Raw genomic sequence first — 20980 nt, forward strand, 5'->3', positions numbered from 1 at the left:
AGAAGAAGCTGTTTCTGAATCACTGAGTAGGTTTATCAGGCTCCTGTACCTCCTCCCTGATGGTGTTAATGAGAAAGGGAGGACACAGCTTGAGGTCAGGATTGAACCCAGATGATGTGCACTGAGAGACGGCAGATCTACCGGCTGCTCGGCTGTGCCACCTATTAAAGGACATGTGGACAGGTACATGGATAGGAAGCTTCAGATGGATGTTGGCCAAACACGGTCGGATGGGACAAGCTTACACTCAGTGGCTAATTATCTTGGGTACTTTGTGCATTCAAAGATGCTTTTCTACACACCGCTGTAGTAATGTGTGGTTATTTGAGTTACTGTCACCTTCCTGTCAGCTTGAACCAGTCTGGCCATTCCCCACGTGATGAGTCTCATCAATAAATGTTTTTTCCCACAGATCTGCCGCTCACTATGTGTTTTTCTCTTGTTTGTTTTTCACGCCATTCTCTGTGAACTCTATGGACCTGAGCACGACAATCCCAGGAGATCAGCAGTTTCTTAGATACTCAATCCACCCTGTCTGGCACCAACAATCATTCCAAGGTCAATATCACTCAGATCATATTTCTTCCCAATTCTGACGTTTGGTCTGAACCTCTTGACCATGTCTGTGTGCTTTTATTCATTGAGTTGTTGCCACATGTTTGACTGTTAGATATTTGCATTAACAAGCAGGTGTACAGGTTTACCCAATAAAGTGGCTGAGTGTAGCTCATGAGTGAATTGGTTAAAGGGCCTGTTTCCATGCTGTGTTAATCTCTGGTTATCACTCAATTACAGTACCATTGATGTTAATGCTATAGTGAAAATAATGAGCCCATCTCCTTTGTACCATACATCATGTTCAAGTTTAGTCTGAATGGAATAGTAAGGGAACTAGTGGTAAACAGGAACAAAGAGATTGCTGGAGATATCCCAAACCTGTGTGAACAGAGGGAGAAATCTCATGGTTTCTGTCTGCAAAGCAAGCCAGCTTCTGAACCGCCTGTCAGTTTCAATCCCTTGCTCCAAACCTGCAGCATCACTGAATACTCCTTGGCTTGACCGTTTCTAAACACCATTCCTTTACTCTTCTCCACGATAATCAGCCTCGTTGCTCATAGAGTCAGAGTCATACCACTTAGAAACAGGACCCCCATATCTACTGATCAGGGTTCAGTGATGGCCCAAGTGCAGAGGGAGAGATACAGACATGGACTGAGCAAAGATTCAAAAGGTTTGAAGTACATTTATTATGAACCATCCCTGACTTTACAACCCTGAGATTTATCTTCCCAGAGGAAGATAAAAAACAAAGGAACACCATGGAACCAGTTCAAAGAAACACCAAAATTCAATGTGCAAAAAAAGGATGAAATTGCACAAATGGGAAAAAATGAACAGAAAAAACCAAACAGAATATAAAACATCAAACCTCAGAGTCCTTGAAACAGTCCAGAAATGTTCACTTTAGTTCAGTTCTGATTAGCGCTGTGTCATCCATTGACCGCAGGTCGTCAGTGCACCCCATTGGAGTTGATTGGAGCCAGTGCATCCCATTGGAGTTGATTGGAGCCAGTGCACCCCATTGGAGTTGATTGGAGCCAGTGCACCCCATTGGAGTTGATTGGAGCCAGTGCACCCCATTGGAGTTGATTGGAGCCAGTGCGCCCCATTGGAGTTGATTGGAGCCAGTGCGCCCCATTGGAGTTGATTGGAGCCAGTGCATCCCATTGGAGTTGATTGGAGCCAGTGCGCCCCATTGGAGTTGATTGGAGCCAGTGCACCCCATTGGAGTTGATTGGAGCCAGTGCACCCCATTGGAGTTGATTGGAGCCAGTGCATCCCATTGGAGTTGATTGGAGCCAGTGCATCCCATTGGAGTTGATTGGAGCCAGTGCACCCCATTGGAGTTGATTGGAGCCAGTGCACCCCATTGGAGTTGATTGGAGCCAGTGCATCCCATTGGAGTTGATTGGAGCCAGTGCACCCCATTGGAGTTGATTGGAGCCAGTGCGCCCCATTGGAGTTGATTGGAGCCAGTGCACCCCATTGGAGTTGATTGGAGCCAGTGCACCCCATTGGAGTTGATTGGAGCCAGTGCATCCCATTGGAGTTGATTGGAGCCAGTGCGCCCCATTGGAGTTGATTGGAGCCAGTGCACCCCATTGGAGTTGATTGGAGCCAGTGCACCCCATTGGAGTTGATTGGAGCCAGTGCATCCCATTGGAGTTGATTGGAGCCAGTGCACCCCATTGGAGTTGATTGGAGCCAGTGCGTCCCATTGGAGTTGATTGGAGCCAGTGCACCCCATTGGAGTTGATTGGAGCCAGTACACCCATTGGAGTTGATTGGAGCCAGTGCGCCCCATTGGAGTTGATTGGAGCCAGTGCACCCCATTGGAGTTGATTGGAGCCAGTGCGTCCCATTGGAGTTGATTGGAGCCAGTGCACCCCATTGGAGTTGATTGGAGCCAGTACACCCATTGGAGTTGATTGGAGCCAGTGCGCCCCATTGGAGTTGATTGGAGCCAGTGCGCCCCATTGGAGTTGATTGGAGCCAGTGCGCCCCAATTCAAATCGCACAAATTAGCAATAAAAAGAGAGTAACTAGAAACCAGAAACACATAACGTGAACTGCAGAGTCCAATCCACAAACAAACTATGTTGACTAAACCTTGTCCAAGATCAAAGTCTCTGGCACATTTCTCCAGCAGCATCGAGTGAGAGGGTGAGAGAGAGACTCATCAAACGTAGGCAGACGGCCCTGACAGTCATTTGCCTCCTTCCGAAATACCATCACCTTCGATTCAACAACAGCAGTGATGTCGCCAGCAGTCTTAAACATGGCATTGGAGCTGTGCTTAGCCACACAGACGAAGGTATAAAGTCAGTAAAGCACTGGCATACAATCAGTAAACAGCAGAGAGTTCAATATCAATATACATCAGGTATGGAATCAGTAATAAAACGTAATGATCATCTTTCACCGACAGGACTAATTGCCTTGAGGAGGCAAATAAATTAGCCAATGATGGGTAATCATGGTGGTGAAGTTTTGTTAGATTGTCAGGAGAAATGTCAATAAAGATTTTCCCTTGAGTTTTTTAACAGAAATTAATCAAAAATTAGTTCACCAGTTTGGAAGCAAGTTTTTGTAAAAATGTTAATGAACAATCAATATTAAAGCTGCAGAGAGAAAAAAGACACTGGGAGACAGTGGTGGGGTAGAGAAAAGAATGTGAAAGAGAAAGAGGGAGAATGGTGGAAAATGGGAGGAAAGGAGAGAGAGGGGAAAGGAATTTAAATTTAAATTTAGCTCTCGAATATCAGAATCCCACTCATACATTTTTTGGCAAATACAACATGGGGATCAGCTGCCACTTAGTGTACAGGACTGCAGCACAGAACAGACAATAGTGTAGAAATGACTGGGGCATTCCACACATCCACCACTCTCTGTGTAAAATCCTACCTCTGATACCCCCCCATACTCCCCTCCAATCATCTTAAAATTAATCCCCTCGTATTAGCAAATTTCCACCCTGAGAGAAACGGGAACTCTCTCTGTGTATCTTACTCATTTTTATCAGTTCACCTCTCATTCCCCTTCACTCCAAAAGTAAAAGCCCCAGCTCGCTCAACTTTTCAGAACATTTTTTTCATTATCCCTTGGACATCACTCATTTTCAGTCTATATGTAACAGCATTTACCAATTTAATCTACACAAAATTGCAGTGGTCATGGTGTTGCTATACAGCAGTAGTGATACGGGTTGTGACGGTCGGTTCAACAACCAGATGGTTGAAGGGAAGTATCTGTGGTGAACCTGTGGAGTGAGGTTTCTGTACCTCCTGCCCGATGGTAGCTGCAAGAAGCTGACCTGGCCGTGTTGGTGGGGATCTCTGATGATAAATGTTATCTTCGTGAGACAGAGGATTGCATGTCAATGCTGCTTTCAACCACTTTGACACATCAATGCTTTGCAGGAGATGCCACAGGAACATAACACGTATGTGGTGTTAGATTGTGACTACATTTGAAGTCAGTGCAGAGCAATTTGTTCAGTAACTATGAACAGTGGGTGGGTGGGAAGGAGGAAAGGGTTTGTTTTTTGTTGTTTAGTTACTGTTGTTGTGTTGTTGTTGTTTGTGTTCTACTGCTGTGGGTACAACATGTTGGCACTGTAATGTGTGTAGAAACTTCCCCAACACATCCTCGGACCCTGTTGGTTGTTAACATAAATGATACATTTCCCTGTACGTTTCGATGTACATGTGATGATATTAATAATAGTAACAACCCGAGAGGGGTTTTCTGTCCCCGATCGGGCACGTCCCCAGGTGGTGGGCTGGGGAAAGCTCTGCAGATATACAGGGCAGGTGGGAAATAAAATACCACTCACGGACCAAATCAGAAACAGATCCAGGTACGTCTGTACCCAGATAGGACGGAGCTCTGATCAGTATCTGTTCCCCACGTTAGGGGCAATTGAAACCAAAAACCTGGCTGTAGGTATAAAGAGCAATACCCTTTCACTTCAGAAATGGAAACATGTCTAGGGAACAGAGTGATACGGCCACGGCCCGGGGATCTCCAGGGCCTCCCTGGAGGTGGTGCTGGGAATGACAGTAAGCGGATTGCTGGTGGTACACTGCTGAATCAATACTTTATAGCACAACATCCCTCCATGCTATACAAGAAAATAATGAAGATGCCAACCACCGAAGCACTGATGAAAATAGAATCACTTCAGCAACTGCTCCACAACTGGATGCTAATAGCAACAACACAGAGGCAGAGCCTCCACAGAATGCTAAGAATGAAGCTGAGCTTACAGATAAAACTATCTTTATACTTAACATCACACAAACAAAATATATGGGCACTGACCCAACAAAAAGACCCTACCAAACAAAACAAGACATCAGCATTTGCAAAAATTGTTAATACTCTCAAGAATATTATATTATCACAATAGTTCAGAAAACTTGCAACATTTGAAGAAGTACACACAATAACATACTGCAGAACATTAACCACAGTACAGTGCATTGATTCCAAAATAGAGACACTGATTAGTAGAAACCCAAAGGTGAGAGCACTGAAATGTCAGAAAAGGTTAAGAAAGGAAATTGAAACCTTAGCAGCATAAATAACCCGCCTAATAGAGTATATAATGGATAACCTGAGCAAAAAACACTAAGGAAACATACAATCAACCTATAGCTACACTAAAACAAATGCTTGGTACATACAGAGCCAGACTAAATAGATACATGAAATACGCCAGACGAAGAAAACAGAACAATCAGTTCAGAAACACTGAAAAAGGTTTACACAGAAAATTAAAACCAAATTCGACACACCAAAATGCCACCAACACTGGCACAGAATAACTAACTGTTACGAACCCACAGGTCTTTTACTGAGACTGTTTCTTTAAGAGAGCCTGTGTGAGGCGGGACTATCACGTCAGTCACAGGCTGTCTCAGTCTGGAGAGAGGGAGAGGGAGAGCGAGAGAGAGAGAGAGAGAGAGAGAGAGAGAGAGAGAGAGAGAGAGAGAGAGAGAGAGAGAGAGAGAGAGAGAGAGAGAGAGAGAGAGAAAAACTCTCCAATGCCCACAAGGGTGGGTTGATCATCGGCACGCAGTGCATAATGAATGTCTGACTGTCACTTTGTATAATCCATAGGACTGGATTTTGGGATAATTTGTGGACCACTTGTGTAGCCCTTACCTGTGTATGTTGTGTGGTAACCACTGAAAGACAATATTCCTGTGACAGGTCACTTTCAGTGATAATTCGTATGTGGATTTGGAATGTCATGATGGACAAAATCTACGGCGACTGTTATCTCATTTTACCTGACGTGGAACCTGTGGGATACTTCGTACTTACCTTTCCTCTACGTTTCACCCTGCATTACAAATCTCTCTCTCACATCATTTATTTTGTGGATTACCTTGGTTGAGTTACTATATTATAAGTAGATACTAATAAAGATAGTGCTTTTAACATCAAAACCAGACTCCAGGTGTAATCTATTGCTGCTGGTTCATCTCTAAAACGTTACAGTTCGTAACATAACAAACACAGAGATAATGAACTTTTGGTCTAATATCTGGTCATCAGCATAATGCACAACCAAGAAACAAACTGGAATAGGGGGGACAAGGACTGAAGAAATGCAATTACCTGAAGTTACAATGGATATGCTAAATGTGGTTATAAATAATACCACACCTCTGGAAAAGTACCAGCAGTGTTCATTTTCAAATTGTAGCATCACACATCTTGCAGCTAATTGTCATTCACTGAGATAAGCACAATATACTTACAGAAGAGCACAACAGACACCATAAGGGCATGAAAGGATGTAAAGTACAACTGATAATAGATTCTGTAATTCTAAATCAAGCCTGGAGGAAAAGCAGAGATCTTTCGTGTTATTATATTGACTACTACAGAGCATTTGATTCTGTCCCACACTCATGGTTAATAGAAGTTCTTAATAAATATAAACTACACCCAGTACATGTGATGATACCACATATGATGAACCACTGGTGAACTATCATCACTCTATCCATCAACCAAAAAAAACAAAATAAGCAAAGGCATTTTTCAAGGTGACTCTCTGAGCCCACTATGGCTTTGTCTAGCTTTAAACCGTCTCTCTAATTTACTGAATCAGATGAAAATAGGGCATTAAATCAGAAACAACCTAACAATTTACACCTTCTATACATGGACAATTTGAAATTATACGCTCCTTCATCAGTAAAGCTAAAGCAATTAATTCAAATAGTAGAACTATTTTTGAAAGATAAAAACATGAACTTTGGACTAGATAATTGCAGAACATTAAACATAAAGAAAGGTGCAATAGAGATAGAACAATATAAAAAAGAGCAGCAGGATACAATACAACCGATGGATGAGTATAAAACAAGTATTTGGAATATCAACAAGTAAAGAAAATAGAACATAGCATGATAAAGGAAAAACTTTTGATAGAATTTGCTTTGAGGCTAAAGTAATCTGCCAAACAGAGCTCAATAGTAAAAATATAACAAAGGCAATATAATACCACGGTTATGATTTCTACTGCTAAACTGGAAGTATTTCACTTCAGTAGTTTTTTTGCAAAAGCAGTGTGCCCTGCTGGTAGAATGTTTTAGTTTTGGCTAAAGGTAAGAAGCCCTTCTGTTCAGCTTAAGAATGTTGTGTCAGCCAATCAGGATGATGGGTATGGAGAAAGTTCTAGAGAGAGCGGAGAGAGGGAGTTTTGTGAAGGACAGTAGTTTGGGGTCTTTTGGTGGGAACTGCGGAGTGGACATAAGGGGAGATGCTACAGAATGTCATGGGAAGGAGAGTCTCTGTTGCAAGAAGTACTTTGTACAGAAGAATGGCCAATACCAAGAACAGGAGGAGGAAGAGGAATAACAGGCATTAAAAATTTCAACAACACTCAGATAAAACTTCAAAGGATATATTTTCACCAACGAAAACTTGATTAAGCAGTCCACACGACCATATGCAATTCTGATATGAAGTACACTCTCTCAAACTTAAATGAAAGCACAACCCAGAAAAATGAAGAAATTATCACCATAGAAGTAAAAGTTAACCTGAGCAGACGAGATGTCAGCGAGCAAGTGTCGAACGCCTGGCTCCGAGGTGGAGTTCTCTTCCCAGAAACAGAAGGGTTCCTTGTGGCAATCCAGGAACTGGTAGCTAGCACAAAACAATGATCAAAAATACATAATTAAACAACAACAAATTCAAGATGGCAAATGCAAAAGAGGGAAAATAAAAACCAGAAACATTTGAATATGTTACAGGATTCTGTAGTAGTTTAACTCAGTTTGATTACTTACATAGGCACAATTAAGTGGCAAACATTCACTAAAATCTTGCTTTAAAATGCAAACTTAACTAATTTGCTCTGTATGTATCTTCTGTATCTCTTTCTGCTGTGCCTGTTCAAACAGCTCAGCGTCTGCTTTTTAATCTTTGCTTTCGTATTTGCTTCCGGCCTCTTGAATCTTGGCTGATGACCGTGGGTGTGGTGAGTAATTGTTCTCCCAAATCTCTGCAACAGCCTCCTTCCTGCATCTGCTGCGTGTTATTGAGTTCTGTGTCAATGTTTCCCAGAAAGGCCCTTCATTTAGAAGAACAAACTGATAAACAAAGACGAGAGCTAATCTGCTCACCTCCATCCATTCTGTGGAGAAGGAACCTACAGCAGTCCTGGCACAGGTTGAGGACCTCCTTTCCTGATTGAGTCTTGATTAAGGGTTTTGACCTGAAATGTTGACTTTTTACTCTTTTCCATAGATACTGCCTGGCCTGCTGAGTTCCTCCAGCATTTTGTGTGTGTTACTTTGATATTCAGCATCTGCAGATCTTCTCTTGCTTGTCATTCTCCCTCAATTGCCACAGTTCTGGGTATCTCCACTGGATATCTGTAGTGTTCCTATTTACCACTAGTTCCCTTACCATTCCATTCAGACTAAACTTGAACACTATGTATGGTACAATGGAGATGGGCTCATTATTTTCACTATAGCATTAACATCAATGGTACTGTAATTGAGTGATAACCAGAGATTAATTCAGCATGGAAACAGGTCCTTTAACCAACTCACCCATGAGCTACACTCAGCCACTTTATTGGGTAAACCTGTACACCTGCTTGTTAATGAAAATATCTAACAGTCAAACATGTGTTACAAACCCCGTAACTGGGTCACTTACCAGCAAAGATAGAGAGGTCCGTTGATACTATTTTTAACAGTATTTATTAGTAAAAATACACAAAAATCATATCAATGCAAATATACAGATAATATACATCATCAATACTAAATCTAAAAGTGTGAGTTATAATAATAATCAATAAGAAATAAGCTCTATCGTTGTCTAGGGGATAATGTATTGTCCGATGGAAATATAAAGTTCACTCAGTTCATGCAGGCTGCAGCCTTTGGGGACCGCTGGGTTTGCAATGGTTGGAGAGAGAGAGAGATTTGGGAGAAAAACTTGCCCATTTTCCTTTTATGATTTCGATCCATCGGAGTCTGGTTGGTGTGGCCGTTCACTTGTGGCCTCTCCTTTAGCTAAGCCGTTCTTCCGTGATGAGCCCGCCACCCTGGCAAGGGAGGACGCACATGAGCCCTCACCGGCGTTCGCTATAAAACGCTGTCACTGGATTTCCAGCGTTTCTCCTGGTGCGTCTAAAGGGGTTGTTCCCCAGACCCTCTTTTATCCTTACTCACGGGGTCTCAGATGTCAATCAGGTTGGGATGATGCAATCCCTCAACCAGCCCACTCTGGTTGTCCCCTGAGGGGCTTCAATGAATAGTACAGTACTCAATACACAATTCTGTCTCCAAGAGATAATGGCCGTTATCAGTGGCTTTGTTTCGCTGAGGCCAGGACACATTCCAAAACCTGTGTATTCTGCGTGTCTCTCTCTCATTTCCTGGATCCCAGACCCGAATTAATAGCGATCTTGCGATTCTCAAAAAGGAGGGGGTGACTTTGTATCCTTCGGCCCCTCAGAGTTGCTGCACATTCATAACACCCACTTCCTTCTAAGATTTTTACCACAGGTAAAAATTAATTAATACAGAGTCTTACAGGATTTTCAGAATCTAACACAATACAAAAGAGGTTTTTTTTTCACTACAGAGTAATACAGTTATACATTCAATTCAGCATCTAAACAGTTAGCGATTACATTGTCACTTCCTTTAGTATCTTAACATCTTGTACCTTAATAAATTCTTGTAGCATCAGACTCCAATTTAATAACCATCTATTTTTATTCCTTTTCTTCAGCAAACAAAAACTAAAGAGTTGTGATCTTAGCTTACGTGTATATTACAAAAGTTCATGCAAATACTAATCTTTATTTTACTTTCAAACTTAACAGTCAATCTTCCATGGGGTTGTCTTTATTAGTTACATGCTTTGTCGAAATCCCTTAAAACCGGATCCTGTTATTTAAAGTGGCATCCCGTCAACCCTCGCCCCTTTTCCAGTTAACTCCCACGTGGTTAGCTTGTGCACCAGTGTGGAATAGGCTTTTGCATGCTCCGTTCATAGGAGTTATTTTATCAACAATGTGTTCCAAACGTAGCCCATTTGCTGAATTTCCACCCAATTCTTTATTTTTAAGCAAGTCAGTGGTTTTATCTTCAGGACCCTTCATGCTATTAGTTTTCAGTTTAAACTCTACAAGCGATCCCTCTTTGTCCAAACAGCATTTCAAATTCTGCCTCTTCACAGCACACTCTTGAATAACAATAACGTGTGGGGCACCTTTACATTCCAAATCAACCTGTAATTGATTCGCAGGCACCGTGTTACCAAGCCATTGTCTCTGTAGCCTGGTTGCTGCTTCTGACATCAATCCAGACTTTAAATTTTCTTCATTCAATTTAGGAACTACACTTCTCCCTTTTCCTTCAATAATAATATTCACCTCACCACATTTTATCTCCTCACTAACTTTTAACACACCTTCGAACACAAACAACTGGGAATTCTCACTTCCCACTAGTACCAAGGTTAACCCTTTCTTCACTGAACCAAGTCCACCTGACCCACAAGGACTGCATTCCTTTTCAACTATATCAGATACCTCAGACTTTTCCTGAGTTTCATTACTAGGTTCAGTACCATGTGCATCCACATCTTGAACACACTCAAACGGGACATCTACCTCTTCCAGGCTTTCCATACCAGTCCCTTTTTCAAATTCTAAGTTCCCCTGATCCTCCCAGTTACTCTCTGGGCAACTTCCATCCGGAGTAAACTCAACCCTGCGGGTTAAAACAATTTCATCTGCTAACCCAGCAGACTCCTTCAAGGTAACGGCATCCTTTTAATCTAGGACTGCCCTCATTTCATTATCGGGAACACCTTTAGAATTTTCAACTTCTTTAAACAGTTCCGTCAAGCCAGACAGATCATCCATGTCCAACCCTGGACCTTCTAACTGCCTTATCTGTTTCTAATCTTTACTCTGTGCCTCTATAAATTCCCTCTTGGCTAAGGGTAGGTCTACCTCCTCTCCTTTACTCTCTTTCACCTCCCTATTCTCCATTTTACCATCCCCTAACCCCTCTTGGTACAGGGTAGGTAAAAATGTCTCAGCCAAATCGATACTGGCCTGATTTAAACTGGTCTCTTTCTCAGCTGCCTTTTCCGACATGCTGCGAGTGGTCGCGCATGCGGGGTAGATCTTGGAACCTAGGGGCGGGTCCTCAACACTTACAGGCTGGCTCGTCAGCTCCATGGCCGACCAAACGTCACCACCAGCTAAATCGTTACCCAGAAGGAGGTCTACGTCAGTTCTCGGGAATTCTGATCGCACCCCTATTTCAACTGGTCCAGATACCAGCTCACAATTTATAATGATCCTATGCAAGGGCACCGCTTCTGTCCCTTTTCCTATGCCTCTCAAAGCTACCTCTCCAGTCTTGTGACCAAAATCTAGTATCTTACTGCGAATCAATGACAGCTCAGCTCCCATGTCTCTCCAGATCCGCACTGGAATGGGTGTGTCTCCCTCTTTCACAGACACGGTTCCTTCTGCAATAAATTTCTCAGGCCCCTCTCGTATTCTGTCTACCTGGGGCTTTCTTGTCGATTTACTGATCACCACAATACATCCTGTAGGGACTGCTGCTTTCCATTTTCCTGTCTCCTTCCTCGGAGCAAGGCACTTAGATGCAATATGACCCACCTTTCCACAATTAAAACAGGTCAAGCCAGGACCTCTCCTGCCGTCTTGCCTTTCCTCCTCCTTAATTTTACCGCTAGCTCCCGGCTGAATCTCTGCCTCAGCCGGCGGGCTTTCTCTACCGTTCCCACAGTCTTTTTGGTAACTTTTATTCGAGGAAAACTTTGTCTTGTGGGTTAGGGCATATTCATCTGCGAACCTAGCAAATTCGGATATGGACTTATTCGGCTTCTCATTCAAATACATCCGGATATCCTCCGAAACACAACCTTTAAATTCCTCCATCAGAATTAACTCCCTGAGACGCCAAAAATCTTCTTCCACCCTTTCTGCAGCACATCAACGATCCAAGAGCACACCCTTCTCATAGGCAAACTCTGCATACGTCTGATTCCACCCTTTCTTTAAATTTCTGAACTTTTGTCTATAGGCCTCAGGTACCAATTCATAGATCCGAAGAATGGCCTCCTTTACTTTCTCATAATTCTCAGACTCCTCCTCCTCCATGGACAACGCCGCATATGCCCGTTGTGCCTTCCCTTTTAACACACTTTGTAACAACGCCACCCACTCATCTTTGGGCCACTTCTGACTCACTGCCACCTTTTCAAAATGCAAGAAATAACTATCAACATCCGTCTCCTCGAACGGAGGTACTAACCTAAACTCCCGACTAACATTAAACCGCTCCTCCCGGTCTGACCCTTGAGCTCTTCACTCTTGCCTTAACTTCTCCATGTCCAAGTCATGTTTCCTCTGTTTCTCCTTCTCCCTTTGGTTCTCAGCTCTTTCCCTCTCTTTTTCAGCTCTTTCCTTCTCCTTTTCAGCTGCTTCCAGCTGTTTTAACTTAATTTCATACACCCTCTGCTTCTCAGCTCTTTCCTGCTCTTTTTCCTTTTCGGCCCTTTCCTTCTCTTTTTCAGCTGCTTCCAGCTGTTTTAACTTAATTTCATGTTCCAACCTTAATTTCTCCAACTCTAACTGAGCCGTCCCACTAGCTGGTGCCTTTTCAGGGATATTTTCCAATACCTCAGCCGAAAACACATTCTTCACAATATAATACTGAGTTATGGCCCTCCGCACCTCCCACTTTTTCATCGACAACCTCACCTCTGCGAGATTTAGTCCTTTCGCAATGTTTATCAAGTCCGACTTTGTGGCAGCCTCTAGCGCCTCCAGAGTCGGGTTTTCTATAAATTCATCAACGTCCATCTTTGCTGGTTTCCCGTCTGGTTACCCGCGCAACCAGACCCAAGTTTGCACTTAAAAGCCCGATTCACTGGCCCTTCAATTTGGTATCAAATCTCGAGACGAGGCCCCATGTTGTTACGAACCCCGTAACTGGGTCACTTACCAGCTAAGATAGAGAGGTCCGTTGATACTATTTTTAACAGTATTTATTAGTAAAAATACACAAAAATAATATCAATGCAAATATACAGATAATATACGTCGTCAATACTAAATCTAAAAGTGCGGGTATAATAATAATTAATAAGAAATAAGTTCTATCGTTGTCTAGGGGATAATGTATTGTCCGATGGAAATATAAAGTTCACTCAGTTTATGCAGGCTGCAGCCTTTGGGGACCGCTGGGTTGCAATGGTTGGAGAGAGAGAGAGATTTGGGAGAAAAACTTGCCCATTTTCCTTTTATGATTTCGATCCATCGGAGTCTCATTGGTGTGGTCGTTCACTTGTGGCCTCTCTTTTAGCTAAGCCGTTCTTCCGTGGTGAGCCTGCCAATCCCAGGCAAGGCAGGACGCACACAAGCCCCACCGGCTTTTGCTATAAAACGCTGTCACTGGATTTCCAGCGTTTCTCCTGGTGCGTCTAAAGGGGTTGTTCCCCAGACCCTCTTTTATCCTTACTCACGGGGTCTCAGATGTCAATCAGGTTGGGATGATGCAATCCCTCAACCAGCCCACTCTGGTCGTCCCCTGAGGGGCTTCAATGAATAGTACAGTACTCAATACACAATTCCGTCTCCAAGCGACAATAGCCGTTGTCAATGGTTCCGTTCCACTGAGGCCAGGACACATTCCAAATCCTGTGTATTCTGCGTGTCTCTCTCTCAATTCCTGGTTCCGAGACCCGAATTAATAGCAATCTTGCGATTCTCAAAAAGGAGGGGGCGACTTTGTACCTTTCGGCCCCTCAGAATTGCGGCACATTCATAACACATGTTACAACAACTCAATGAATAAAAGCACACAGCAGTCAAGAGGTTCAGTTGTTGGTCAGACCAAACATCAGGAGGGGGAAGAAATTTGATCTGAGTGACTTTGATCATGGAATGATTGTTGGTGCCAGACAGGGTGATTTGAGTATCTTAGAAACTGCTTATCTCCTGGGATTTTCACACACAAGTCTCCAAAGAAACAAAAATAAACCTTCCAGTTTATGGTAGTTTTTTTTGTGAAAATGCCTTGTTAATGAGGGAGGTCAGAGAAGAACGGGCAGACTGCTTCAAGCTGACAGGAAGGTGTCAATAACACAAATAACAGCATGTTACAACAGTGGTGTGCAGAATAGCATCTCTGAATGCACAACACGTTAAACTGTGGGCTATAGCAGCAGAAGACCACAAATATACAGGAAGTATCTAATAAAATAGCCACTGAGTGTAAATTTGTCCCATCCGACCGTGTTTGGCCAACATCCATCTGAAGCTTCCTATCCATGTACCTGTCCACATGTCCTTTAATAGGTGGCACAGCCGAGCAGCCGGTAGATCTGCCGTCTCTCAGTGCACATCATCTGGGTTCAATCCTGACCTCAAGCTGTGTCCTCCCTTTCTCATTAACACCATCAGGGAGGAGGTACAGGAGCCTGATAAACCTACTCAGTGATTCAGAAACTGCTTCTGCTCCTCTGCTATGTGATTTCTGAAGTCCATGAACATCCCCTCACTCGTCTCTCTTGTTCCATCAGGGAGACACCGAAAGGCATAGACAACCAAGCTTAAGGAGAGCTTCTGTCCCACTGCTGACTCTCGAATGGACTCTCGGCACTTTATTCTGCATTGCTGTTGTTTAATTTTGTTTTACCTCAATGGAGAATGACTTCAAAGTTCAAATCAAATTTATTAGCAAAGTGCAAATATGTCACCAGACGCACCCTTAAGATTAATTTTCTTCCAGGAATTCACAGTATATCCAGGAAACCAACAGAATCAAAGAGACGCCAGAGCCAACAGGATGGACAAACAACCAACGTACAAAAGACAACAAACTGTGGAAATACAAGAAGAGAAATATAATAATAAATAAATCAACAATAAATATCCAACAAGTGACATGAAGTGTCTGAAAGTGAGTCTGTAGTTTGTGGGAACAAGTGATGGAACAACTGAAGTTATCTCCTCTGGTTTCAGAAGTGATGTTTAAGGGGTAGTAACTGTACCTGAACCTGTTGGTGTGAGTCCTGATGCACCTGTAACATCTTCCTCATGGCAGCAGCAAGAGGAGAGTCCTGTGGAACACCACTAGTCACTGGAAGTCAATGAGAAAAGTCTCCCTTTTATTCCCACTCTTTGCCTCCTGTCAATCAGACACTGCTGTATCCATCCTAGTAATACTATGGGCTCGTAATTTGTTAAGTAGCCTCATGTGTGGCACCTTGTCAAAGGGTTTCTGAAAATCCCAGTCCACAACATCCACTGGTTCTCCTTTGTCCATCCTGCTTGTTATTTCCTCAAATAATCCCAACAGATCTGTCAGACTGGATTTTCCCTTGAGGGAACCATGCTGACTGTGGCCTATTTTATCAAGTACCTGAAGCCACATACTTAACAATCAACCCCAACATCTTCCCAACCACTGAGGTCAGATTAACTGCCCTATAATTTTCTTTCTTTTGCCTTTCTCTCTTCTTGAAGAGTGGAGTGACACTTACAATTTCTCTGGGACCATGCCAGAATTACAAAATGTTTCTTTTATTCATCTGCCATTTCCTAAGAACTGACCTAAGAACTTCACCTCACCTTTGCAAATTTTGCATTTCTTTCCATTTAGTGATCCCAGCCTGTTTCAGTTTCTCCAAGGCAGCTTACACTCTTTCTGAATTTTGGTCTTATTCGACCCCCTGGAAAACTGTTTTTGAGTGAAACTGGCTTTTATAATGGTCCACACTATTGGCATTTCACTTCTTTTGCTGGAAGGAGTTCTTAGACGTGGAATGGAGGCTTGCCGCACCTCCTACAGTTGGGCATTTTAGCTGCTCCTTGTTTCGTGTGTCTATCCTTTCCATGTCTCATTGGAATGTATCTACGCAGAACCCCATGCAAATATCCCCTGAACATTTGCCACATTTCTTCCGTATGTCCCCCTGAGAACATCTGTTTTCAATTATACTTCCAAGTTCCTCCCTGATAGCCTCATAGTTCCCCTTACTCCAATTAAACACTTTTCTAACTTGTCTGTTCCTATCTCTCTCCAATGCTTTCTCCAAAATACTCTCCCACTGAGAGAACTGACACCTGACCAGGTTCATTTCCCAATACCAGATCAAGTACAGCCTCTCCTCTTGTAGCCTTATCTACATATTGTGTCAAGAAGCCTTCCTGAACTCACCTAACAAACTCCACCCCATATAAACCCCTCACTGTAGGGAGATGCCAATCAATATTTGGGAAATTAAAATCTCCCAGGACAACAAACATGTCATTATTATTCCTTTCCAGAATCTGTCTCCCTATCTGCTCCTCGATGTCCCTGTTCCCATTGGGTGGTCTATAAAAAACACCCAGTAGTTATTGACCACTTCCTATTCCTAACTTCCACCCACAGAGACTCCGTAGACAACCCCTCCATGACTTCCTCCTTTTCTGCAGCCGTGACACTATCTCTGATCAACAGTGCCACTCCCACCTTCTTTGCCTCCCTCCCTGTCCTTTCTGAAACATCTAAAGCCTGGCACAAAGTAGCCATTCCTGCCCCTGCACCATCCAAGTCTTTGTAATGGCCACAACATCATAGCTCCAAGTTCTGATCCACGTTCTAACCTCATCCGCTTTGTTCATGATGCTTCTTGCATTAAAATAGATGTCTCAAACCATCAGTCTGAATGCGTCCCTTCTCTATAACCTGCTATCCTCCCTTTCGCACTGTCTCCAAGCTTTCTCTATTTGTGAGCCGACTGTCTCTTCCTTCATCACTTCAGTTCAGTTCCCAACCCCCCAGCAATTCTAGTTTAAACTCTCCCCAATAGCCTTAGCAAACCTCTTCGCCAGGATATTGGTTCCCCCTTCGATTCAAGTGCAACCCATCCTTTTTATACAGGTCACACCTGCCCCAAAAGAGGTCCCAATGATCCAGAAACTTGAATCCCTGCCTCCTGCTCCAATCCCTCAGCCACACATTTATCCTCTACCTCATTCCATTCCTACTCTCACTGTAGCGTGGCACAGGCAATAATCCCGAGATTACTTCCTTTGTGGTCCTTCTTCTCAACTGCCTTCCTAACTCCCTATATTCTCCTTTCAGGACCTCTTCCCTTTTCCTACCTATGTCATTGGTACCTATATGTACCACGACCTCTGGCTCCTCACCCTCCCACTTCAGGATATCTTGGACGTGAGCAGAAACATCCCGGACCTGGCACCAGGGTGGCAAACTACCATCCGGGTCTCCTGATCGCGTCCACAGAAACGCCTATCTGACCCCTAACTATCGAGTCCCCTATTACTACTGCCTTCCTCTTCCTTTCCCTACCCTTCTGAGCTACAGGGCTGGACACTGTACCAGAGGCACAGCCACTGTCGCTTCCCTCAGGTAGGCCGTCCCCCACAACAGTACTCAAACAGGAGTACTTATTGTCGAGGGGTACAGCCACTGGGGTACTCTCTAGTACCTGACTCTTCCCCTTACCCCTCCTAACCGTGACCCACCTGTCTGCCTCCCGAGGCTCCGGTGTGACCACCTATCAACTCCTCACTCTCCCTGACCAAACGAAGGTCATCGAGCTGCAGCTCCAGTTCCCTAACGCGGTCCCTTAGGAGCTGCAGCTCGGCGCACCTGGTGCAGATGTGGCCGTCCGGGAGGCTAGGAGACTCCAGGACCTCCCACATCCGACACCGAGAACAACAAGCTGCCCTCACACTCATACTTCCCCTTTCCTCAAAGAGCAGGAAAAAACTGAAAACTGAAACCTACCTTGCCTCGCCCGCTTTTGCCTAAGCCGGCTGAGCCCAAGCCCTCAAGCCTTCACTCTGGTGCCCGCAAATGACGCTGCCCGCTGTTTAAGGCTGTGTCCTTTTCAAATCCTCCCTGCTTCACTGCACGACGTCACACGCCTGCGCAGTCCTGCCTCTCTTAACTCTGATGAGAAGAAGAAAAAATCAAAATGGCTCCCGTCGCACTCCCATTCTGCTCCTCCGACTTTCTTCTCCAAAATTTGTCCTGAACTGTTTTGTATTCCTTTTCCTGAGCATCAGTCAGTCCTAATCCACCCATGATGTCATCAGCTTTGTCCCCATGCAGTATATCAGAGTGATGACTTGATGCTCGTCTGAAGCCTGAGTGAGATTGCTTCAACCCTAAATCTCTCAAAGCATCTGTGCTGTTTCTCAAAGTCCCCTGGTTTAGAAAAATCAAATTTCCTGGGGGGCTTTATTAGGAATGTAGATGTAGGTACTGCAGGTATTTGCTCCATTTTCCTATTTATTTATTTATTATTTTATTTATTTGGTCTGCAAAAGTCTTCCTTTTCTCTCTCCCTGAGAGTTTGACTGACTTCTCAGGTTTCACTACTGTGTCTGTGTTTCTGTGTGATTCCCCAGGCTAGTGACCCACAGATTATTACAATGTACACCTTTGGGTGCAGATCGAAGGCGATGTCTGGAACCCTGGTGAGGTCACAGATCAGCCTCATGGTGCGTACTATTAGCAAAATAAGTCTCTGGATAGTTTGTCATAGACATATACAATCAAAAATCATCTTACTGTAAATTCTTACTTGTTGACGATCTCACTTCGTTTTTAGCACAAATTCATCAATGATCAACCACTTCTGTCGGCATGTTGTGTTTGTTACTGAGGGAGAGTGCAGAGCACACCCGCATGCAGACTATTCAACTGAACTTTATTGCTATTGCTGCTTGTACAATATGTGAACTCCTCCCATGGGTGAGTGTCTAACTGAATTGCATAGGAATACTCCTATTAATCGCCACTAAACTGCACAGCATCATTGAATGCTCTTTGGCTTGACAGTTTCTAAACACCATTCCTAACTCTTCTCCCCTGTAATCAGCCTTGTAGAGTCACAGAGTCATATCACTTAGAAACAGGCCTTCAACCCACCACATCCACTGTCCAGAGTTCAGTGATGGCTCAAATGGAGAGAGAGAGACATGGAATGAACAGTTCAGAACATGGGAAAATAATAAACAGGCTAGGCCAACAGAGCCACTAACTAAAACTCCCAGATTAACTGAAATCTAATCCTTCATTGTGGCTCGAAAGCAATAAGCTTGAACCAAATTAATACGGCTCCTTTAACAGCATCTTTCTAAATCATTAATCTTCATTCCAGAATGTGAACAGATGCAAATTGGGAGTGTTGCTGTGTACAAAATGATAGGAGGCAGAGATAGAGTGGATAGCCAGAGAATTATCCCAGAGCAGAAATAACTAATGCAAAGGGGCATAATTTAATTTGTCTGGGGTAACGGGTACTGGGGGGTAGTGGGGTGGGGATGTCAAAGGTAAGTTTTTTTTACACAGTGGTGGGTGTGTGGAACGCCAGGGAAGGTGCAGAGGCAGATATATTAAGAACTTTTGAAAAGGCTCTGACATCGACTCATGGATGATAAAAAAATGGAGGGCTACTGTGTGGGAAGGAAGGCGTATATTGATCTTAGAGGAAGAGCGGACTCTGATCCTTGCTGAGATGATTAATTGCTCCATTTCACAACTTCTCATATATCGACAGGGATTTCAGCAAATGCAGTGCAAGTGGTGATATCTGCAGGGAAAGGAGGTCCTCAACCTGTGCCAGGACTGCTGTAGGTTCCTTCTCCACAGAATGGATGGAGGTGAGCAGATTAGCTCTCGTCTTTGTTTATCAATTTCGTTTTCTACATGAAGGGTCTTTCTGGGAAACATTGACACAATAACGTGCAGCAGATATAGGAAGGAGGCTGTTGCAGAGTTGTGGGAGAACAGTTACTCACCACACCCATGGTCATCAACCCAGATTCAAGAGGCCGGAAGCAAATTTGAAAGCAAAGTTTAAAAAGCAGGCGCTGAGCTGTTAGAACAGGGACAGCAGAAAGAGATACAGAAAGTACACACAGAGCAAATTAGTTAAGTTTGCATTTTAAAGCAAGATTTTAGTGAATGTTTGCCACTTAATTGTGCCTATGTAAGTAATCAAACTGAGTTAAACTACTGCAGAATCCTGTAACGTGTTCAATTGTTTCTGGTTTCTATTTCATCAGTCAAGGTTCAGGAGACCCTGTGGATCTTGTGTTATAGAAGTGTACGCAGCTGACGTGGGCATTGTGGCCATCCACTCCCATCGACAACCGGACGGGACAATACACCCTTGTGTCTTCTCACTCAAGTTCAACTCTACACAGCGCCATTATGGGACAGTGCACTAGGAGCTACTCACCATCAAAGGGCCTTGGAGGAATGGAGATACTGGGTGCTGGGAAACAGCAAGCCCTTCCGGATCAGGACCAACTGCCAGAACTTCATAGAGCATGGGTCACCAACCTTTTGCACCATGGAGCGGTTTAATATTGACAATATTCTTGCAGACCGGCCAACGGGGATGGGGGTGGGATGTTAATCACGACCGGAATATAGGTGATAAGTCAACTATGTGGCTAATACATTCAATTTCATTTCTAAAGGGGTTTATCTAATGAATCTAATATCAAACACACAGCGCATGTTGTCCTTGCAAGTACATAGTGATAAGTCAATTATAAATCTCTTATAAGTCAATAGCATCATAACATTTTAAGTAACGTTTGGATATTAAACACACAGCACATATTTTCCTCGTATGAACATATAAAATAATTGCAATAAAATCATTGCAATGCACCAATATTGTTTCCCTGCAACAAGACGGTCCCATCGAGGGGTGATGGGAGACTGCGATACTCGAAGGGGGTTCCTTATATCCAGTCTATTCCACAATTTAGTTTACGTGGCTCTCAGCACTTGCTTCTGTTCCACTTGCTCATGCTTTTTCCACTCAATAAACTCAGCGG

General features: G+C 43.6%; 2 protein-coding genes across 2 annotated transcripts in view; one reads left to right on the forward strand and one right to left on the reverse strand.

The window, feature by feature from the left end:
• The window catches only part of LOC140727107 (uncharacterized), a 45390-nt gene extending 37479 nt beyond the window's left edge, over positions 1–7911 (reverse strand). The window contains exon 1 of the mRNA XM_073044377.1: positions 7878–7911. The gene's annotated coding sequence lies outside the window, so the exon portion shown is untranslated. The remainder of the gene's footprint in view (positions 1–7877) is intronic.
• Positions 1–20980, forward strand: part of LOC140726046 (uncharacterized) — a 201730-nt gene that overhangs the window by 112440 nt on the left and 68310 nt on the right. The window lies entirely within an intron of this gene.

This window comes from Hemitrygon akajei, chromosome 4 (genome assembly GCF_048418815.1).
Source record: "Hemitrygon akajei chromosome 4, sHemAka1.3, whole genome shotgun sequence".
In the NCBI taxonomy this organism is placed as follows: Eukaryota; Metazoa; Chordata; class Chondrichthyes; order Myliobatiformes; family Dasyatidae; genus Hemitrygon; species Hemitrygon akajei.